The 16,550-nt window shown below is 46.0% G+C and overlaps 1 protein-coding gene and 1 long non-coding RNA gene across 2 annotated transcripts in view; one reads left to right on the top strand and one right to left on the bottom strand.

Annotated features, from left to right (window-relative positions):
• LOC125963932 (uncharacterized) overlaps positions 1-16,550 on the bottom strand; it is a 498,665-nt gene that overhangs the window by 299,827 nt on the left and 182,288 nt on the right. The gene's annotated exons all lie outside the window — the stretch shown is intronic.
• Positions 6,974-16,550, top strand: part of SV2C (synaptic vesicle glycoprotein 2C) — a 244,350-nt gene continuing 234,773 nt past the window's right edge. Inside the window, exon 1 of the mRNA XM_004270824.3 lies at positions 6,974-7,552. The gene's annotated coding sequence lies outside the window, so the exon portion shown is untranslated. The remainder of the gene's footprint in view (positions 7,553-16,550) is intronic.

Raw genomic sequence — 16,550 nt, 5'->3', positions numbered from 1 at the left:
TCATTGGTTGAGGGTTCCCGGGCCCATTGTGCAAGCACTGGGGTGGCTGAAGTCACAGACTGGCTGAGTCATCCTGGCCCCTTGGTCATTCGGTGCTTGCTCTGTGCCGAAGGCGCTCTGGTGGGAATTGACATGAGACACATACGGGTAGGCTGAGGCATTTACACTTCATTTGAAGGCACTGTGCAGTCACTGAGAGCTGTCTGGAGCCGGCGAGTTGCCTACTCAAAGCAGTGCTTCTCTGGGCTGTCTCCGAACCCAAACTGGGACCCCTACAATGTTGTGTGATGTGGCTCCTGATTTCTCTGCCCCTATTCAGGTATTGGGGGCTCTTCGTCCTGGGACTGAGACCTCAGGAACACAGCCTCCCCACTGTGTCTTACCAGTAGTCACAGGCACTGAGGCTAGACATTTTCTGAGTGACAAATCTACTTTATTCTAGACGTGCAGATACCTATGGGAACAAACTGTGTAGAGGAGGACACTTATGGGCCCATGGAGTATACCTAGGGTACAGCCCTGAGCAGCTTACAGTTTCCTTTATCTCTTTCCTCAACAAGAAAGGTTTCCAGACATCAAATTCTGCCTCTTTTTACCAAGGGATGTCACCTGTGGGCGTTTCCAGCCCCTTCCCCATCTCTACCCTCACACAGACTCCTAGGTGACACGCTGCCTTCCCCTCTGCGCCACCAGAGGAGGTTAGAGATCTCTTCAGCTTCTTTGTTCCTGACCCTGCCTGGGGCAGCACCTTCCCTGGCAATCTGAGCAGAAGGTCCTTCCGGAACTTGAGTTTTCACTGAGCTAATTTTTTTCATTTTCAGGCTTCCATCTGGACTCCTAAAGTTTCCATTTCGCTTGTTAAGATCCTGAAGCCATTATGGCTTTAAGCAAATGTTTGCCAAACAGAACCTATGATCTAGGGACCAACAGATGGAGATGTCCTTCTTGTTTTCTCAATAGAAATGAACTTGACACACAGCTCAATTTAAATCAGCAGACATTTGTGGAGAATCTTCCATGTGCCAGATACTCTCTTAGAGTTGGGAATAGTGTAAGCGTAAGAATGCTTTCAGTTTCGAGGCAGACTTTCACTTGAAGTTGCTTTTTAAATATAAGGAAATTCACTACTACACAACAGAGGTAGGGCTGTTCCAGGTGTGGTACAGGGCTCTGGCTCCACTTCTCTGAAATACACTTGGTTCTTATATCCTTCATGTGTTTTGTCATTAGACTACCTCCCCTGCATGACTACAGGACATTTGCAGAAGTTCTATATGTCACATTTAGGCATGATAATGTCTAAAATAGAAATGAGACTTTTGTTCTTCATTCATATTTTCAGAAGTGAGGAAACCATTCCCAAAAGCTCTCTAGAGGTGTGTTCCCTTCACATATTGGCCAATGTTGTGTAACATGTCTATGCCCAAAACCAATCACAGGAAAGGGGAATGGGATTATATGACTGGTTTGGACCAATCAAGATGTACTGAGGCCAACCCCTAAAGCATGTGGCCATGTGAAAAAGCCATGTGAAAAATGGTGGTTGCTGGCTCACTGCAGGGGTCAGGGGTCAGAGTAGGCATCCCTCTCTCTGGCAGCAGGAGGAAGATGGTGGTGGAGCTGTCTGGGAGAAAAGATGTGGGCTGCTGCTGCCATGGAATTTCAGTACCAATAATGGCAGAATGGACTGGATGCATTCTCCTGAGGCCCAACAAGCTTCAGATCTACATTTGAATGGATGCAACCTTGAAAGAAATGACTAGTAAAAGAAGTCTACCCAGAACCTAGAAAGAGGGGCATATACTTCAATTTTGTAATTGTTTGTACAGATCTTAAAAGACCTGGCCATCAAGTAAAAAAGATTGGTAGTGTCATGTCTAGCAGAAAGGGAACTTCACAATTCATGAAGCTGCAGTCACAGAAGTTCAAAATAGGAGGTTATTTGGATATAGCAAAAACTCCTCCAAATCAGGCACCACCTCCTTCAGGGCACCTGAGACCATATAACATTTTATTTACTATTTCTTGAATTTATTTTTCAGTCATGATTAATATAATAATTATTATATTATTAATGTAATAGTCATAATAATGACTACTACCATTAAGGCTTTAAACTCTAAACAAATTATAGATTTGGTTGTGTGATGGTATGAATTTTAATAGAATTCAAGTCCTTCTGTAAAATACAAAGAAAAGTACTTAGTAGTCTGTGTAAAACTGTGTTGTTAAATGTATGTGTGCAGTTAAAAAACTGGTGGATCCCTGAATAAAATCAGGGTTCTTTAAGGAGGGATTAAGATGTGTCTGTGTGTGTGGAAGTTGGATTGGATGTTGGTAAGGCAATCAGCAGAGTTGGATAGAAGGTTGATTTGGTGCCTTTTCAAATAGGATTGGTCATTCCTTATAGTTTCCTATTGCTTACAAATATTTTTAAGCTTGTCTTTTATTTTTCTTCAAGTAAAATAAGAATCGTGACCGATAATTCCAACATTTGAAGTCTCTTTTAAAGGAAAGACTGAAGTTTCTTCTGTTACATCTGCTGACTCTCCTTCATGATGCCATCCTTCCTTGTGTGTTCAGTTGTGTGCTTCTGATTTCCATTAAAAACTTATTTGAGGGAATTTTTTTGGAGGCTAGGAAGAAGGAGAGCTCCTCCAAAAAGTGTATGCATTTCCTTTTGCCAGTGCCCTGGGAAATTACCAGCCCAATATTAAATTGAATTCACAGTTTAAAGAAAATTTGGAAATTTTTTACTTTCAAGTAAAACATTCTAAAGCACAGAGTCCCCTCATCAAAGCTTGCTCAGGACTAAGAGTACTACTGGTTGGAATGAACATCTTTGTGTATATTAAATTTGCACGGATTAAGGCAGGATTAGAGTTTAGGCAGTGACCTTAAGCAAGGAGCTAAAATTGTCAGGAAAGGTGCAGAGTGACCTGGAGGTCTGAACATGAAATCGACATTTAAAACTAGTGGGTAGGGCTCCCCTGGTGGCGCAGTGGTTGAGAGTCCACCTGCCGATGCAGGGGACACGGGTTCATGCCCCGGTCCGGGAAGATCCCACATGCCGCAGAGCGGCTGGGCCCGTGAGCCATGGCCGCTGAGCCTGCGCGTCCGGAGCCTGTGCTCCCCAACGGGAGAGGCCGCAACAGTGAGAGGCCCGCGTACCGCAAAAAAAAAAAACCCAAAAACAAACAAAAAAAACTAGTGGGTGATATAGCACCGGGAACTATATTCAATATCTTGTAATAACCTGTAATAGAAAAGAATCTGAAAAAGAACACATATACATGTACACGAATCACAAACATATATACATGTATACCTGGAACTAACACAACATTGTAAATTAACTGTACTTCAATTAATAAAAAGTAATGGGTGAAATAACCTGTTGGGGTGAGATTCAAAGCTGTAGGTTTTAGGGAGAAGGGATGAAGAATGTTCTGGAAGCAGCAATGAGGAACAAGAAAGACATCACCTTCCTACCTCCTGACGGTGATATAAGAACTGGAGAAGGAAAAACCAGCCACCACTTGAGAGGGCTGCAGGGGAGCAGCCTCCTGAGGGGAGAACGAGGCTTCCCTGAGAGCCGGAAGTGAAGGGAACATTCAGAGAAGAGGCTGAGGGTAAAGGACATTTTGCTAATGATGGATTGTGCATTCCATAAGGCCTAGTCAAGGGTTTCAGGAATTGGGTCGGGAGAAAAGGACAAAATACAGGACGTGCTGAGCCTTACAAGCGTTAGAATGCAGGGGAGAGAAGTGCACTTGGAATTCTGGGGCTGCTTGTGACAGGCTTTAAGGGCTTAATGAGATTAATATTAGGTTCAAGACACAGAGTGTTGGGAAAGCTCTGAGTATTGGGGGGTGAGAAGGGTGGGTGTCTATGCCTCGCTCTTGATTCCTGATGATGAAAGTAAGGAGAACTGGAAAGGTGTGGCCATGCTGCAAGTGTGAGGCTCTCTCTAGACCCTAGTTCTGGAAGCTAGGCTTCCTCTGAGCTTGCGGGGGCATCTTATAGAACTAGCGCTCCATGGCACAGTCTTTGGAAAACCTCGCTCTGGTTACTAAAAGGGGAAAGGGGACTAACATTTATTCTTTGGCCACTGTGTGCTAGGCACTGTGCTTCTTGAATATGGTATCAAATTTAATCACCATGGCTTCTGTACTTGGTATGAATTATCTGTATTGAACCCATTTTGTAGATGTGAGGACAGATCTCTGATGCTCCTTAGGTGTCTTTATTAGCTTGCTTTCTAGCATCACAAGCACCCACTACACAGAGAAATAAAATTCCTGATTTGTAGGTGTGTAGTGATTTTAGAACACTGGGATTTTGTGGGGACAAGGCACGTGTCCCCTTTACCCTTTATCAGCTCCTGCAAGGCAAGTGTTTTAAGGTGAGAAACATGTCCTTATAATGGAGGTATGAAGAAGATTGTTCTGAGTGCCTGATCCAATAGGCCCGGGGCCAAGGGGTACACCAGGTGAGACCCAATAAGGAGGACGGCCCTGGAGGGCAAGCCAAGGAGCCTCTGCACACCATCACTGTGAGCAAATGTGTGCTGTGCTCCAGAGACACCACATGAAAATGCCTTCCTCCAACACAACCTGGTCTGAAATTGGCCATTTCCTGCAAACACAGAATCAGGAATTTTCCTGTAGGAGCTATTATCTTCAAGTTCATCAAGACATGAAAACTCAGCAAGAAAATTTATAGACTCCTTTAAATATCTTCCATGGACAGCACAGGGGAATGATTTAAAGGAGAGAGAGCATAACACAGAGCCTGTTGATCATTTTTAAGATCTGTTTCATAGTTTTCTGAACTATCACTGGAGAAATAATCCATTATAGTGTGACATTTGGGGGGAAGTTCTCAAGAGGGTATCCACTTGGGAACCCAATGAATTACCAGCACATTTTGCAGTTGAGAGCTCAGAATTATATATACATATATATATATATATATATAATATGTAGGCAATCTGGGAAGATTTATGATTTTTAAAAATTTTATTTCCAATGCTGGATTTATAGGCACTCCCATGAGGCATATTTTCTTTCTCATGGTAACAACAATAATTTTAGCCTACATAATTAAATAATTTGTTAATGTAGAAGGATCCATGGTATACAAATGAGTATGATCTTCAGGTTGCCTGACCACTTTTCAGCGGCACACATGGTCGCAAACTGCAAAGTCTTTTTTTTCTTAACATCTTTATTGGAGTATAATTGCTTTACAATGGTGTGTTACTTTCTGCTTTATAACAAAGTGAATCAGCTATACATATACATATATCCCCATATCTCATCCTTCTTGCATCTCCCTCCCACCCTCCCTATCCCCCCCTCTAGGTGGTCACAAAGCACCAGCTGATCTCCCTGTGCTATGCGGCTGCTTCCCACTAGCTATCTGTTTTACATTTGGTAGTGTATATATGTCCATGCCACTCTCTTCGTCCCGGCTTACGCTTCCCACTCCCCATGTCCTCAAGTCCATTCTCTACATCTGTGTCTTTATTCCTGTCCTGCCCCTAGGTTCTTCAGAACCATTTTTTTTTTAGATTCCATATATATGTGTTCGCATACGGTATTTGTTTTTCTCTTTCTGACTTACTTCACTCTGTATGACAGAGTCTAGGTCCTCACTACAAATAACTCAATTTCATTTCTTTTAATGGCTGAGTAATATTCCATTGTATATATGTGCCACATCTTCTTTATCCATTCATCTGTTGATGGACACTTCGGTTGCTTCCATGTCCTGGCTATTGTAAATAGAGCAGCGATGAACATTTTGGTACATGACTCTTTTTGAATTGTGGTTTTCTCAGGGTATATGCCCAGTAGCAAACTGCGAAGTCTTTAACCAAAACAAGACCCAGGCAGGCTTTCAAAGAGCAGTGCAGCAAGTGTAGCTTCCATGGGACACGGGAATCATAATTTAAATTCTAGAGTGCCCAAAATGGAGAGAAGGGAAAGTTACAGGCCAAGGATTGTATTTTCTTCCTTCCATGTTATCAGACATAGTGGCACAAACCAAGCCGGAAAGCTCACATTGCAACACTGCTCCGGGTGAACCGCCTCATTCCCACCACCCTCTCTGGGCAGCCAGATACCTCCTTCTCCCCGCACATGTACATGTAATATTTATATTTATATCCACACGTCCGTCCATTCAATCATCCAGGCATATTTACACGAATAGAACACACTGGGAGATAGTGTGTGTGTGTGTGGTTTCTACCCAAGGCAGCCTGCATAGGCGCTGCGCTTTGTCTCGCTTCGGGGCACCCGTCATCCGAGCAGTGATCGCGGGGAAGGCACCTGCCTGTGCGGCCGCTTCCCACCCCGCTTGGGTTCCGCCTGAGCGCGGAGCTGGCTGGGTCGGGGACTAGGGGAGGCCCCCTTCCCGCAGCGTCTAGGTGGCAGCGCGGGAGGTGGTGCTGAGGGGGCTGTGAGCGTGGGAAGGAGGAAGGGGCGGCGGCGCCCTCTCGACGCTGCGAGGTGGCCACGCCAGCCTTGGGTGTGGCCTCGTCGAGGCGGGTTTCTCCTGAGCCGCCGAACCCAGCCGCTTTGAAATGGGGGAAGCTCCAGCTGGGGTCTCCAGCACTGCGAGGGGCGAAATGTTCCTAAAAATACAAAATTCCCTTGGCTATTTAAAAAGAAAATTTTATTAGGTAGTTTCCCCCCAAAAGGCCATTTCAAATGTCTGCTTGGGAGTCCGGCTATCTGCCTACCTGGCATTGGGGTGACGCGAGGCGCCAGGCAAAATTTCCACCTGTCTGCTCCTGCTGCGCCCCAAGCCTTGCCACGACTTGTCTGTCAGCGCGGCGGTGGGGAGGAGGAATAGGCAACCTCGCCCGGCCTGGGGGCTCCCAGGAAGCCGAGTCAAAGTTAACAGGTCAGTCCCAGGCCCAGAAATAGGAGGCAAATCCTCTTTCCCCTGGCACTAGCCGGGTCCAGCACTCAGAATTCCTTGTTGTCCCACGGGACAGACTCGAGGCGCCGCCCGCGGGTGCGCAATGCATAGTCACACCCAGTGACTAATTAAGAACTGGGGCCCTTTCCATCATTCTGCTGCGAACTCGGAGCCCTGACTTCTCCAAAAGTACCAGAGACTTGGGGGTGGCCCTACCCACCCCCATCCCGCGCAGCTGCAGCGCCTCTCATCCCGACTTCCCGGGGCGCGTCAGCCCACCCAGCAGCATATCGTGCGTAGCTCGCGCCTCCCACGCGCGCAGTGACTCCCTCCCTGCGCGCCGCTAGTACTAGCGCCACGCCGTCTCCGGGCACTGCAGCACCGCGGGGGAGGAGGCGAGGCGGCGGCGGCGGAGGCGGAGGAGGAGGTCCGCAGAGTGCGAGCCCCGAGCCACTTTCTCGCCCCTCCTCTCGCCGCTGACCCGCTCGGAGGAGTCACCACTCCGTGCGCTGCAGGAGAGAGCGGCAGACGGAGGCGGCCCCACGGAGCGAGCCAGAGCGGCGGCCGCCGCTGAAGCGCTGACACCATCCTGGGCAGGGGGTCCCCGGCGACTGGAGCGGTGAGTCAGGCACCTCGGCAGCGTTGGCGGGTTTTCCCAACGCTACTTTATTTCCTTTCCGGACCCGCTGGCCGGGCGCTGCAGCCTGGGGAACTTTTCGTAGCCTTTTAGAAGAGCAACTTTGCCCCACCTGCCCCCGGGGAAGGGGTTGCAGGTGCCAGGTGCTGCCCGGCCGGGCGCCTTTGCTGGAGCAGGACCGAGGAAGTCTGGGGTAAAGCAGATGGAGTGACCCCGGTTGCCCGGGGTAGGTCAGGGGATGCGGGCGCACTTTATCCCAGATCCCCGGGGGAGGCAGGTAGGCAGCCGCGGGGATGTGGGGGCCACGCTCGCCTTCTGTAGGGACCTCCACCATCCTTTGCTTGCGTGGTTCGACGGGCAGGGGGAGGCTGCTTTAAAACAAGCAGCTCCTAAACCCTGGCCGGCTATCAGACCTGTATCCCCACCCAGCCTTGGGCTCAACTTTTAGCCGGGAATCCCTTTGCAGACGTGCGGATGGCGGGAGGGCAAAGGCAGCCGCAGTAGGCGCTGCGGGAGCCTAAAAGAAACATCGGGGATTTAAAAACTATTCCACATAAATCCCCGAAGCCCCTGCCTAGCGTCTACGAGAGCACAAGCGAGGGATGGAGAGCAGGGAAACCCGTGGGGCTGTTTGTGGCTGCGCTTGCCTGCACTACGCCTTCATTCAGTAAAAACCTATTGACCGCTTACTGTGGCCAGGCGCAGCCAAATAGACTTACTGGCGTGAGGCTCAGCGGGGAGAGGGGCCATCATTCGTAAACAAACTAACTACCCAAGTAATTTCAGGTGGTGAGGAGGGCTGTGGAAGTGATCACCCAACCCAATTGACCCTTTCTCTTGGCGGGCTCTTTCCCCTCCTCCTGGGTTCTAGAACTGGGAAGACTTCTCTCGAGTGCCTAGGGGACCGCCCCGGGCTGGGCCCACTAGGACTGCGGAATATGGTGATGAACTTGGCAGGGGGCAGCAGGCACCTCGCCGAAGATGCAGAACTCAGAGCCTTAGTGTGGGCGTGCAGGGACCTTAAGCGCCCGGCGCGCGGAGGCGGAGAGGGCGGGCTGAGTCCCAGGGGCTGGAGGTGCTGCCTGGGAGGCTGGAGCCGGGGTCGGGGGGGAGGTGGGAGCGTGGGGGGTGGGGTAGGGGAGGGCGTTAGCGTCACTGGCTACGTGTGCGAGTGATGCAAATGCAGACCCGGGGGCGGGGGGGGGGGGTTGGTGAGGCGCTGGAGTCTCGGTCCGGGAGCGCGCGCGTGTGCGTCAAAGGCTCTCGGGTGATGGATGCACTGCAGCGCACCCAGCACGGACAGCCGCTACCCGGCGCGGCGCGGGGGTGGGGACGGGGGGGCAGGGCGGGACCCGGCAGACTGCTGCGGGGGCGGGCGGCGGCGGCGCCGGGCGGCTACCGAAGCCCCACCGGGCCGGGGTTGCGGGTGTGCAGGAGGCTCCGCAGTGCGCCGCAGTGCCGGGAAGGCGCCGCGCTACGGCCGGGCGCTCCCCGGGGACCGAAAAGATAGGGCGTCTTTCAAGGCGCCACCACAGGGATTCCCTGATGGTCTCCTCTCTCCTTGCACCTCCTCCCTTCATTCTTAGCTGACTGACAGCGCTAGAAAGAAAGTTGTTTCAGTTTAATTCTGATCCTTAATCCTGGAGGAGGATTTGGCATTAATCTCTTTGACATACACTCATTTTCAGTGGCACGTTCCGAAAGGCCTCGTGCTCGCGGCAAGTTTTCATGTGAAAGCTTCGCTGTTGAGGTTCTTCAGATATCGTAAGGCTAATCCATTCCTTCGCCATTCTTCAGTTTTGTCAGGAGGCCTGGCCTGTAAGTGGAGCTGAGAAAGGCTTGCAAAACGATGTGTCGCATTCCTCCTTTATAACCTAAAAATATGTTAAAAACAGTACTACAAATGCATTCCGTGGTAGAGAATAAAAAGCCCAATCCACGTTTCATTCTATGTATTAACAAAAAAGAAGGACCCTACTTTCTGGAAACCTAATGGCAGAGCTTTTTCTACTGGTTTTCCTGAATGAGCCCAAGTCTGCCGTATGTGTGGCAAAGGGAACGAAGGGGGATAGTGGGGTGGGGTTAAGAAAGGAAGGAGGAAAAGCAGTTATTAAAGAGCCCACAGACAAAGATCCTGGTCTCATTTTCCCAAGTATTATGTTATGTCACCTTATGTTATGGGCAGGTGACTTACCCTCTTGGGTTCATCCTCCTTGTTTGAGAAATGTGAAAAATAGCTGAGACTAGCTCTTATTAAAAAGTTGTTTTGGGGACAAAAGAGTCTGAGAGTTTTGGACATGCAAATTCTCTATGAATGGAAAATATTATGAATCAAAGTCCCTTTAAGGAGAAAGAAAACACTTATCTTTTAAAAAATTCTGGAGACTTCCTTGGGCACTGTTCCTTTAATGAAACTTGGCCATCAATGTCAGATAATGCAGACAATAGACTTTTCCTAGCAGTCTAATATAAAAAATGCCATTAGCTGCTGGCTCTCTGGAGAAGGGGGGTGGGGGAGAAGCTCTGGATTACATCTGAATGTTTCTGGTGATGTGGTAGGGAAATCAAATTTATTTTTCATGACCCAGTGACATATAAAAGTAGCTTCTCTGGTGTGAGCAGCAGACTAGCCGACAAGCTTTTAGGTAAAAATCCTACTCATTATTAATGCTGTCATATTCTGTAAGTGTGGAAGGTCCCTCAGAGAACAGGATGCAGTTTCCACCCTCAAGGCGATTACCGCAAAAGGCATCAAAATCTGCAGTATATTACGTGACCACAAGTACCAGAAAATCCATTTCCTATAATTAGGGATAGTAGCTCTTCTTCTGAGGGAAACTTGTTGATGACATATTTCATGAATGAAAACATCTGATGTGTCAAAATGCCTTCCTAACCAGATCCCTATGTTGTTTTTCATGTTACTCATGCGTAATGGTAGAGTTCTGTGAAGAGTAAAAGTTAAAATGTCCTTTTTATTCTATGCGGCTGCATCGGGGAAGATCTATGATTCACCAGTGCTTCTTGGCTCTATGTTGCTGAGGTTTCTGTCTGAGCCATGGTTTACAACATGGATATCATTGCTCGTTTAACACAAACTCGTTGTTTCGATGCAGTCTGTTTGTAAACCTAGGAGAGGCAGCTCCTCAGCCCCAGCCGGCTCATGCAGTTTTGGTCCAACATTGCTAAATTATTTTTGGTTTTGCTTTTTAAATTCCAGCTCTGTTGAGCAGCCATTGCAAAATGTTGCAGTGGGTAGAATTCGAAGCTTCTTTCCTTTTGACACAGCTGAGATAACAATGGAGGATGAAGTTACTGTTTTAATTCTGGCTGAAAAGATGTTGTAAGAGGGTATAAAGACACCATTTAGTTTTATCCCAAACACCCCTTGTAACTAGGAAGGGTCAGTAGTGGTTGCATATCACGATGGCTTCCCTTTTTGGGACGAAGTGAACAAAATGAAATGGATGGAGGGGGTGAATTTGATGGTTTGGTCCTTTCTGGTGCTAATATTCTTTTCCTCTGTGAAATATAGAAATACATGATGAGTTATAGTTTAAATTTGAACTTTTCTTATAAATAGAATATAAGAAATGTTTTTGATTAACTCATACTGAAATTTTACATGGGGCTATGGGCTTTGTTTTTGTAGCGTAATTAGTCTATTAGATTTTGTATTATGCCATGAGGGGTATGAGTTAAAACGTTTTCAAAAGACCAAATTTGAAAAATGATAATCTCAGCTTGACATAAAGTGGATATTCAGATCAATTTAACGTGACAACATTTTAAATGTTTTCTCTTGACTACCTAATGCACACCATGCCTGCTATATCTTTTCCTGTGAACCGTATGTGATACAAATGATTAAGACCAGACACTGAGAACTATATTGATGGGTTTTAGTCTGCTTATAGCACTTGGGCCCTCTTACAGTTCAAGAGCACAATGAGATTTATGACAAGTTAGACTAAGTGCCACTGTTTGAAAATCTTATGAACTAGAATCCTAGAATAGCCCAATAGATCAGGGTGCTCAAATAGTCATGTGTATCATACTTTCCAGGGGAGCTTGTTCAAATGGAGGTCTCTGAGCCCCATCCTAGACATTCTAAATGAGTGGTTTCATGGGTGGGCCTGGAGTATGCTGTTTATCAGGCTCTGCCACGTGGGTTGGATGCTGTCGTTTGGGGAACCACAGTTGTAGGAACACTTGAACTAGTACTGGGCAGTGCAGCAAGGACCCAGAAAGCATGGGCTTTCTAAGCTATGTTGTTCTCTTTGATATTTATGGACTATCTACTTGAAGCTCTCAGAGAAATCACATTCTAGCTGGCAAGGAGGATTCAAGATGGCTAACTTCTTTGGTAAGTCAGAGGCAGAGTGAGTGAGATAGGTGTTTGGGAAGGACTCTGTGGAGACAGATGGGCATAGGCAGAGCAAACATCATATGTAACCAGTCAGTCCAGTGGCATAAAGACTGAAAACCTTAGCCTTCAAAGCCTTCAGAGCTCTAGGGGGTCTGGCCCCAGCTCACTTCTGTAACCTCATGTTACATAACCCCCAAACCTCTCCCATCCTAGCAACTTCAAACATCAGTCTTCTGCTCCCATGGCAACCTTATCACCTGCTCCAACATGCCTTTGTCACATTAATGCTTTATGTTATTCAGATTCTAGTCCAGTCTTCTCTTTCTGGGGAAGCCTCCCAAACCTCTTTTGTGAGGTTAAAATTCCCTCTCCCATCACAGTGTACTTTTCCTTATATATAAGGTTGTCAGAGGAAAAGAGGATGTTCAGTTAAATTTGAATTCATTTTTAACATAAATGTCTCAAACATTGCATGAGACATATTTATATTAAAACATTATTTACTGTTTATATGAAATTTAAATTCATCTGGGCATCCTGTATTTTTATTTGCTAAATCTGGCAAGTCTGTTTATAAAGCTCATTAATTTTACCATTTCCCTTTTTTTAAAAAATGAGATTCTTTCAGTAATATCTATCTCTCCTGACTAAACTGTTAAGCTCCAGGAGGCCAAGGACAGGATTAGGGAGAGGTGGCTGTTTTGTTTTGCTGTTTTCTCCCCGGTGTCTGAAGAGCTCAGTAAATGCTGTCAGATGAATTAATGAGCTCTTTGAGAAAAATGGTATAACCATAGACAAGTTTCTTAACTTCTCAGAGCCTTAATTTCTCCAGCTGTGAAAAGGTAATTTTTATATCTACTTTTTAGGGTTGTGTGTGAAAGTTAAATAGGGAAAATATACATAAAGCGCCTAGCTTGTTGCTTTGTAGGCACCGTGCATTAAAAGGCGCCTTTTCTCTTCTCCTAATGTTTGTCTTGTAAAATGAAAGGATTCCATTTTCATGTATGAAATCCTACTTCCTTTTTATTATAATGCAATCCTGAATGCTTCTGGAATATTTACCAAATGCCCAGTACTCTGGAGGTTCAGCTATGCAGTTATAGCAGTGCAGCCATCTGTGGAATGGTGACTCCTGAGGCTGGCTTCGTGGGCCTGTGGCATGTGCAGTCACACAGGGTCTCACACTTGGAAGGGCCTTTTGTTTGATTTATGCTCTGCCCTCACCTTTTGAAATTCCTTGAACGAGGTCCCCCGTTTTCCTTTTGCATTGGACCTTGCCAGTTACTTTGTGGATCCTGGTAACCTCTGCACATTTGCATTTAGCACATGCATTGGGAGCATTATATTTCGTCTTTATAATGACCCTGGGAGCTCTCATTACTCAGAGAACTTGTGATTTTTCCCCAGATACATGGCTTATAATTGACTGAACCAATGTCCTTTGCACTGTCTTCACCTGATTATGAGCACCCCGTGTGTCCACACTTTTCACTGAGCATCAGGAACTTTGGAAGAACTAGCCTTAGGTCTCTTATTCTTAGGTCACCTCCGTGGGCCTTCCCTCCCCATAGCTGCTCCTGTGATTGCTGAAACAGGATCTTGAAGTTCTAGGTCTGCCTTTGTAGGAAAATCAGGACCACCAGCAGTTCTTTTAGATACTGTCTCCTCCAATATTCAGGTTTTTAAATCTGCAGGTTCACCCAAGATAAATAGTGATCTTGGAAGGTTGAAACTTTACTAAGAGAAATATCCGAGATGTTTGTTCTTTGCTCTAAATTACTCAGATGAGTCACATAGCACTGGAGCCTCTGCAGGACGGAACAGCCATGCATTTTGGCAGTGGGCAGAGAAGGTGACCCACTTTGTCAGTTCAGGCTCTGACTAGCCTGTTTTAAAATATACTCATCTTAATATTACTTTTTAATAGTTCTAAGTGTGCCACTTTTTTCTTTATGCCATTTTTGTGCTTATGTGTGTTTGTAGTTAGGAAGTGACTCCAGTGATTCCGTGGGGCCATTCTCAAGTTTGCCCTCATACTATTATTATTTTTAACACATGACAACATGCGCCCAGTTCTTGCACATTAAACACAGTATGAGCTGCATTGAACACACAGATAATTTAAGTATAAAGATTATTATTTTTTGAAGTATCCGATTAAATCTGCAGCCTGGGTTTCCTATTGGCCACATCCGTGTAGAGGTAGAATTATAGACCCACAATAGCCTCTACAGTCATTTCTCCAGTTCTATTCCTCCCCCAGTTGTGGATTCCCAGCCTTCTTTAAAGATTTCTCAATGTTTCTCTGAGTCCTCAGGGGTCACTTCCGCAGTCCTTGTCCCTAGTTCCCTGCAGCAACGTCACTACAGTGCTGCCGAACCTGCTTCCCTTTGCCCAGGACGTCCTGGCTCGAGTACCGTAGAATCTGCTGACGCCACCGTGTGCTCTTAATGTCCCTGGGGAGCTTAGAGATTGTGTGAATGCTTGGGGGCTGGTGAAAGGACACTTGAAGTGACACAGTGTCCTGTATTCACATTTACTTGTCCCCACTGATGCTGGCCCATTGTCCTAGGGTTATAAATAGTGGGTCTGAAATTGCCTTTCGCCTGGGATGAGCCCTGTCCTGGGAGACGTCTTAGTCCCTCCCTTTTAGACATACTAAGAGGTATCAGAATATTCAGATAAATCATCAGAATTTTGTAAGGATGTTCATGGCGTCATTATTTGCAATAGTGAAAAATTAGAAACAACCTAAATGCTCATCAGAGGACGATTACATCAGTTACAGTGCATTTAAATAACGAAATACTACACAGCCATGGAAACGAATGAGGTGAACCTATACGTACTGGAACTATTTTGAAGATATGTTATTAGTTAAAAATATAGCAGTTTATTAACCAGAATATTTGTTATGTCTCTATTAAAAAAGAAGGTATGTTAAAAAGTCTGGAAGGATGAAGACCAAACTGTTTGGGGTAAAAGATGGAGAGGACCTGACACTTTTACTTGACACATTTCTCAATCATTTGAGTTTTCAACAATAAGCACATATTACTTTTATAATTAAGGCATCAGTAAAGGTGGTGAAAGTTAATTTCAAGATGTCCCTGTGATGCTATTTCTCAAAGGTATTTAATAAATATGAATATGTCTCAAGTAATGTTTAAGTGGCAGAAAGCAATGCCAGTGTTTCCTGTGGATACTTTTCTAGTCCATAATATCAGTAAGGTAATCAAAGTTGTGAGAACATAAATTAGTTTAGTTATGTTCCATAAAACTATTTTCATTTTGAATGAAAAAAGGCAGATACCTATAAGCGTTTGATACATTGGCCCTTGAGAATGACTGCTCATTGCTGACCTAGGTTGCTAAAGCTGAGGCCCTCCCTCCTCCCGCCACCCCTGTTCTCAGTAAGTCTTATGTGTCCAATAGCTATCATAAGCCTGTATTAATACGCTGCGTGTTTTGCTTTGAGGGACATTATTTATTCTACTGTGACTGTGTATTTGATGGGACTGGAGATTGGCAGTTTTTTATCTTCTCTTCTCGTGGACCTGGAATTGTCCTCCCTCCCACCATCTCTCCTCCTCCCCTTCCCAACATCTCTCCTCCTCCCCTTCCCAACATCTGCACATTGGCCTACGGAAAAGGCTCCTACCCGTCCTCCAAGCCTCAGCTTAAAACTCACTTTTCATGACCCTCCGTGGCAGAGTTTGGGCCCCTTTCTCGGACTCTCCCAGTCCCCTTGCAGCCACACTGAAGCAGTGCTTCTCACACTGTGTTATTGTGGCCTCTCTACAGGAGCTTTCCTGAGTCCCTTGGCTCAGGAGTCCCTAGACTCTGAGTCCCTTGAACTTCAAGGAAAAGAGGCCAAGTCATGGGGATCTTTGTAACCCCTGGCGCTGGACACATAGAGGCTAAAAACCTTTTAAATTATTTTAAAATCTTTTTTATGGCAGTGTAATACACAGAGAGAAAAGTGCGCATATTAAAAGCGGATAGCTGAATTGATCTTTATAAACTGAGCGCATCTCTTCAACCAGCACCCAGATCATGAAGGAGATTATTCCCAGTGCCCCAGAAGCCCCTTGCATGTCCCTTCCAGTCATAATCCGTTCTGCTATCCTGACTTCACTCCTCTGGAGGCGCCTAACACAGCTCTCCCTGTCCTGCCCAGATGCCCATTTTATTTATGCCCATCGTCTGGGAAACTGCTTGCCAGAGCCTTACCCCTGCCAGTGGACATGAGCATGTCATGGCTATGCTGTCTCTAGATGCCCAAACTCCCACTTCACAACATGCCAGAGTCAGAGAAAATGGTCCCTAATTTGTTCCACACTGTTAGCTACAGGACAGCTCCACCTGTGACCCAAGTCTAAGTCCCTCATGGGCAGTTCTGTCATTTGATCTCCATTTTTGTCAGCTTGGATAAGGTTCCTTCTGTTTCTAACTTGCTGAACTTTCATATGAATGTGTATAGAATTTAATGCTTTTAAGCCTCTGATGAATTACAAAATCATTTCTTTTTAATAGATAAAGACTCCAGGTTTCTATTTCTTCTTGTGTCAGTTTTGGTAAGCTGCATTAAAAAATATATATTAATTTTAT

Source organism: Orcinus orca, chromosome 3 (assembly GCF_937001465.1).
Source record: "Orcinus orca chromosome 3, mOrcOrc1.1, whole genome shotgun sequence".
NCBI lineage: Eukaryota > Metazoa > Chordata > Mammalia > Artiodactyla > Delphinidae > Orcinus > Orcinus orca.
The sequence above is the reverse complement of the archived record's forward strand: the minus strand, read 5'-3'. Positions and strand labels throughout refer to the sequence as shown.